Below are 7,283 nucleotides of genomic sequence, written 5' to 3' on the forward strand. Positions count from 1 at the left end.
GTTCATGTTGTGCTGTAGAATTTCTTTGCTGAATTTGAACAAGGTGCAAAATACAGGAATAAGAATTCTGTCCTTAATTTATCTTGGTAAATGGCATTTTTTCAAATCATTCCCTTCCACACACTCCAACAAGTAGCAAGCAGGTTAAGAGAAAATATAATCAATTGTGAATCTGTGAAATTTCAGCTCTCACCTCAGAGCAAAGATTTGAGCATCATGTTCTTTATTCGAAGTATTGAAATTCTAGATTGGATCTTAAGCCTCTTTCATCACTTTATGCAACATTGACTTCAGCAACTTGGCCTGAATATAGATTATGTATGTTGTTGCCTCTCCAAGCTAGGGGTACCACATTAAGGATTATCCTTGCTCTGCTAATGATAAATCATGAACAATTATTTTAATTTTAAGGGTCAACAAAAATTAAATTTGTCTATGCAATAATTTTTATTCACTGTTGTGACCTGTTGTGACCTGTTTCGACGTCAATGGGTTATTGCTGAAACTGCTTAATGAGGCCAACAATGCAACTGGGCTATATGGGCGCTGTGGAATTCACATAGCAATCCAACTGAACATCCAGGAGCTAAACACGAAGCAAAGCTCTTTGAAATGTGAGACTTTGGAAATATAAAATGGTCTAAAGAAACAGATTTTGCAATGTGAGCACCATCCTTCCACCTTCCATTGACCTGAACTATCGAAGGTCATTTTCAGATATTCATGGCAATTTAATTTGATCAATTCAATAAGGTATAAGCAACATAAATCACTGACTATTCAGAGGTAAATAATTATTGATGACTTAATAACCTGCTTATTAAAACAAATGCACTTGATTTTGCAGCAATTTATCTTTTTTTATTATTATTATTGATAATTTAATCTGCGTCAATCGCCTTTTCACTAACCGTCTCAATCTGATGAAGGTTACAAGGAGCTAATATATTTGGGAACAATGGAACAGAAAGTTCAGAAATCCACTTCTTCATACTAACCGGTTTAGAATTTAACTTCAGTCTTAAATGTTACATTGTACAGGCTCCTTCCCCATAAGATAAATGCTACTAGTACAGCCACTGGAATCATTAGAGCAGTAAGGATATGAAGCTTATGGCAATAACTCATGTTATCTAGGGGTAGAGACACCAATTCACCAATTATCAAGGGGTAGAGACAACCGGAATTGTTTGGTTGCAAATTGCACATAGCTTTGATATCTGAATCATCAGACTGAGTACTTTCTACTGTTTTCTTCTCTGACTTTCATCAGTCACAGCCCTTTCACTAAAACTCTGTTTTTACTCCTGTTCGTCCAGTAGAAAGATTTAGCACAAAACATATTGGAGCATATTAACAAGATACAAAACATGAATAAATTCACCTTGTTAGTTAAGAACTTATCCAAGTTGAGTAGCTTTATATTTATTGACTTTATTCAACAATTTTTCCCCTAACAGCTCCAAAACATTTCCTTATGCCTCATATGCCAACTTATTATTACAACTGACAAATTAGTGCTTTATTGAAGATAAAAGCAACAACAAAATTAAATTCATTTCTGACTTCAATTGCATAAATTAAAACAATACAATAACTAATAACACACCATAAATTAACTTGTCCTCAGTATTGAATTAAGTTATTAAATTCTTTCTAATCAATCATTCCTTTTCTTACCTTCATTGCTTCATTACATTTGGTCTTACTTAATTCCAGTTTCTGTTATCTTTTCTTCCCATTGAGGCATTGCTCCAAGCTGGGAGCGACCAGAAGCATGGATGGGGGCAGGGTGTAACTTCTGAAGGCCATCTCTATTTGTTGCTTTCGACTTCCCAACACCAGCCCTACTAACACCACTCCCATAGCCCAGCCACAAACCTTACAAAACCCCACCCTCCCTGGGGAGATAAAAAAAGTACTTCTAGCAAGTGCGGCTCTTTAAAAACCCAACCAAAAACAGAGAACACTAGATTCTGGCTATCAATTCTGTTTCTCTTCATGCTGCTAGCTGATGTATTGCATATGGGCAACACTTTCTGATTTTATATTCTCATATCAACACCTGGCAAACCTTGCTGTCTACCTTTCTCGATGCCAACAGAAAACTGCCATTCTTCGTTGCTCTCAATTTACTGCCACTCATCCAACATTATATCCATGTTTCCACTGTCACTTTCATGCTATGGGCTTCGAATTTGCTGCAATTTATTTTGCAAGTAATCAAAATATCTTCAAAGTCCATATACATTACACCAATTCTATTGCCCTTGTTAACCCTTTCTAATATTGTAGGCATTTGAATTGGTGTCTAATTGTAATGAACCAAACAATATGTTTGTTCACACCAATGATCCATTAATAATTGCTGATTCTGCATGCTCACCTCCAACTATTTTGACAGGGCACATGCAGAATAGTAAGCTGATTTTTGAAAATTAAAATAAAAATTCTCCTCTGTTTGACACTTTAATTTTATTAACCAAAGTACTCTTTCATTTAATTTTTGTCATTGCTCATTATTTGTCACTCTCTATTTAAAGATATATATGGGAGATAGCACTACTTGTCCATATGTTTCTGGCTGTCAGCAAACAAGTCAAAACAAAATTCACCAGAGATTAGTTTTAAGACAAACAGGTTGGAATAAGCTAGGATAGGCACTTTGTAGGGTGAATGAAAAGGAATTTATTTAACATTGATTTTTTTTTTGTTAACCCAGAATAGAAATACAGAATTACTTACATCAAAATGTATGGGGGTTTGTTTATTCTACAGACAAGGTCTCCTAATTTAATGAAACTAGAGTAAACATTTATAATTTTGAACAGTTCACAACCTTCTTTCTGCATGGAAGAAATTTTAACTGTAAGCATCTTTTCTTCATTCACAGGATGTGGCATTGCTGTCTTGATCATCACTTATGCCCATCCATAATTGCCTCTGAGGAAGGGTTGGCAAGCTAGCATCTTGAAAAGTTCAGTTTATTTGGTGTAGGTAGACTCGTGATGCTGTTATGGAGGGGTTTCAGAATTTTGACCCAGTGAGACTGAAAGAGAAGGTCCTTCGCTCCAAGCCAGATGGTGTCTGGTTTGGCAGAGAGGTTGCAAGTAGTGGTGCTCCTATACATCAGCTGATCTTGAATTTCTTGGTTGTAGAGAACATGGGGTTGGATTGTGTGCCATTGAAAGATTTATTGCTACTGAACATCTTGTAGATAGCAACACCTGCTGCCACGGTGCATCAGTGGAAGATGGACTAAATGCTGAAGATTCTGATCACTGATCAATCATATGGGATGATTTGTCCTGAATGATGTTGAGCAGAGCTCCACTCAACTAAGCAAATAGTCAGTAATCAAACATATGCCTGACTATGCCTTACACATATTGGACAGGATTTGGGAAGGAGATGAATTACCTGCCACAGAAATCCCAGCCTCTGACCTTCTCTTAAGGCCATAATACTTAGGTGGCCAAATTCCATTTCTGGTCATTGATAACTCCCAGAATGTTGATATTGGAGGAATCAGTGATGGTAGTGCCATTGAATATCAGGGGAGATGGTTAGATTGTTAGAGATGGATCCTCTCTTTCATTTGTGTGGTATGCAAATAAATTTCCACTTAGAGTCACAGAGATGTACAGCAGGGAACAGACCCACCAGTCCAACTCGTAAATGCCGACCAGATATCCTAAATTAATCCAGACCTATTGTCAGCACTTGGCCCAAATCCCTCAAAACCTTCCTATTCATGTACCCAGTGAGATGCATTTTAAATGGTGTAATTGTACCAGTCTCCACCACTTCCTCTGGCAGATCATTTTATGTCTTGAAACTCATAAAGCTGGATAAATCCCCAGGACCTGATCAGGTGTACCCTAGAACTCTGTGGGAAGCTAGTCACAGGTGAGATGGCTGAAGACTGGAGGTTGGCTAACGTGGTGCCACTATTTAGGAAAGGTAATAAGGAAAATCCAGGGATCTATAGACCAGTGAGCCTAACGTCAGTGGTGGGCAGGTTTTTGGAGGGAATCCTGAAGGACAAGATTTACATGTATTTGGAAAGGCAAGGATTGATTAGGGATGGACCACATTGCTATGTGCATAGGAAATCACGTCTCACAAACTTGATTGAGATTTTTAAAGAAGTAGCGAAGATTATTGATGAGGGCAGAGTGGTGGATGTGATCCAAATGCACTTAGTGTCATAGAGATGTACAGCATGGAAACAGACCCTTCAGTCCAACTCCTCCATGCCAACCAGATATCCCGACCCAATCTAGTCCCATTTGCCAACACTTGGCCCATAGCCCTCTAAACCTTTCCTATTCATATCCCATCCAGATGCCTTTTAAATGTTGCAATTGTACCAGCCTCCACAACTTCCTTTGGCAGCTCATTCCATTCACGCACCACCCTCTACATAAAAAAGTGTTCCCTTAATTCTCATTTATATCTTTCGCCTCTTACTCTAAACCTATGCCATCTAGTTCTGGAATCCCCCACCTGGGGAAGAGACTTTGTCCATTTATCCTATCCTATAGTGGTGGAAGCAGAGTCATGAGGGACATTTAAGTGACTGCTGGATATGCATGTGGTTAGCAGTGAATTGAGTGGTGTGTAGGCTAAGTTATTATATTTTACAATATGATTAATCCTCGGCACAACACTGTGGGCCAAAGGGCCTGTTCTGTGCTATACCTTTCTATGTTCTATTTATATAAATGATTTGGATGTGAACATAGGAGGTACAGTTAGTAAGTTTGCAGGTGACACCAAAATTGGAGGTGTAGTGGACAGCAAAGAAGGTTACTTTAGAGTACAACAGGATCTTGATCGGATGGGCAAATGGGCCGAGGAGTGACAGATGGAATTTAGTATACATAAATGGGAGGTGCTGCATTTTGGAAAGGCAAATTAGGGCAGGACTTATACAAATCTTTGCCAAAATCTCAAAAGACTTATACACTTAATGGTAAGGCTCTGGGGAGTGTTGCTGAACAAAGAGACCTTCGAGTGCAAATTCATAGTTCCTTGAAAGTGGAGTCTCAGGTAGATAGCATAGTGAAGAAGGTCTTTAGTATGCTTTTCTTTATTGGTCAGAGTATTGAGTGTAGGAATTGGGAGGTCATGTTGCAGTTGTACAGGACATTGATTAGGCCACTTTTGGAATAGTCTGTGCAATTCTGATCTCCCTCCTAAAGAAAGGATGTTGTGAAACTTGAAAGAGTTCAGAAAAGATTTACAAGCATGAAGGTTTGAGCTACAAGGAGAGGATGAATAGGCTGGGGCTGTTTTCCCTGGAGCATCGGAGGCTGAGGGGTGACCTTGTAGAGGTTTTGCTGATGAAGATTCTGAAGAAGAGTTACTGGACCTGAAATGTTAATTCTGATTTCTCTCCACAGATGACTCCAGACCTCCTGAGTTTATCCAGCAATTTCTGTTTTGTTCCCGATTTCTAGCATTCTTAGTTCTTTTGCTTTTTTTTAAATTGAGAATGGGAATATTTGTAGGAAGTCCTCCTTCCTTTAGTTTATTTTTGTTGTCCAACAGCATTTCAAACTGAGTGTGGAAGGACTCCAGAGTTTAGGTCTGTTCCATTGGTTGTGGGGTCACTTAGCTCTGTCTATTAGATCTTGCTTCTGATGTCTGGCACACATGTAGTCCTGTGTTGTAGCTTCACCAGGTGACTCCTTTTTAGGTGTGTCCAGTGCTGTTCCTGGAATACACTCCTGCAATCTTTTAAAGAAAATTGATTGCCTGGGCTGATATAATAGTAGAATTGTGGATATTGTAGATTGTAACAGTCCATATTGGAATTGCATGCAGCCCTGTTGCTTCTGATGCCCACTAGGGGATTACATATACCCAATTTTGAAATGCTAGGTTTGTTCAAAATCTATTCCATTTTACATGGTTGCAGCACCACACGAAAATAATTAATACTAAAGGGAAATAAATAGATCTATCAAATCCAGAAACAGAATATTTATAAATTCCAATTGGTGAATAAGATATAAAAATGTAACTTCCTTGAATCCTATCCCTAGTCAAGAGATATTCTTTGACTAGAATGAGGCTAGAACCCATTTTATCCTCTTCAGTAAACACTACACCATGTCAGACTTTCAATTGCTAGATCATTTTTTGGATGTGGTGTTTATTAGGTTAATTCAACTGCTTGCTCCAAACCAGGCAACATCCTCATAAACATTTTCTCTACCCTCTTCAAAGCCCTCCACATTCTTCTAGTGTGGCAATCAGAACTGTATGCAATATTGCAAATGTGCCGAACTAAAGTCCTAAACAGCTGCAACATGACTTGTCAATTTTATACTCTGTGCCCTGAGTGATTAAGGCAAGCATACCATATAAATTCTTGACCAACTTGTGTTGCCATTTTCAGAGAAATGTGGACCTGTAAACCTAGATCTCTCTGTATGTTAATGGTTCTAAGAGTTCTGCCATCCATTGTGTCCTGCTGTTTCCTTTGGCAATCCTCCTCACTATCCGTAACTCCCCTAAATTTTGTGACATTCACAAACTTATTAACCATCCCACCTATATTCTCCTCCTAATCATTTGTATATATCACAAACAACAAAGGTCCCATCACTAATTTTACAAAACAGCGCTGGTCACAGATCTCCTGTCAGAAAACACACCGTGCCACCATTACTTTCTGTCTTCTGTGATTGACACAATTCCGTATTCATCTTACCAGCTTACCTTGTGTATCCCATGTGACTTCAAGTTCTGTATCAGCCTGCCATGAGGGACCTTGATTAAGGCCTTGCTAAAGTCCATGTAAATAACATCCATCACCCTGCCCTCATCAATCATCTTTGTCACTCCATCAAAAAACTTAATCAAGTTTGTCAGATATGATCCACATAAAGCCATGCTGCCTATTGCTAGTAATTCTATATTCTTCCAAACAGGAGTAAATCTTGTCCCTAAGAATTTTCTCCAACAATTTCACTAGCACTTATCTGAGGCTCACTGTCTATAATTTCTTGGATTATCCTCATTGTTGTTTTTAAACAAAGGAACACCACTGGCTACTTTGCAGTCTTCTGGAATCTCTCCCATGGTTAAAGAGGATAAAAAGATTTCACACAAGGCACCAGCAAATTCCTCCCTTGTCTTCCTCAATAGTGTGTGATAGATCCCATCATGTCCTGGGGACTTACCTATCTTAATGCTTTTATGAACATACAATAGCTGTCCCTTTTTTATATCCAGATACCCTAGAGACTCACCATTTACCATGTCTAAGT

Source organism: Chiloscyllium plagiosum, chromosome 1, assembly GCF_004010195.1.
Source record: "Chiloscyllium plagiosum isolate BGI_BamShark_2017 chromosome 1, ASM401019v2, whole genome shotgun sequence".
NCBI classification, from domain to species: domain Eukaryota; kingdom Metazoa; phylum Chordata; class Chondrichthyes; order Orectolobiformes; family Hemiscylliidae; genus Chiloscyllium; species Chiloscyllium plagiosum.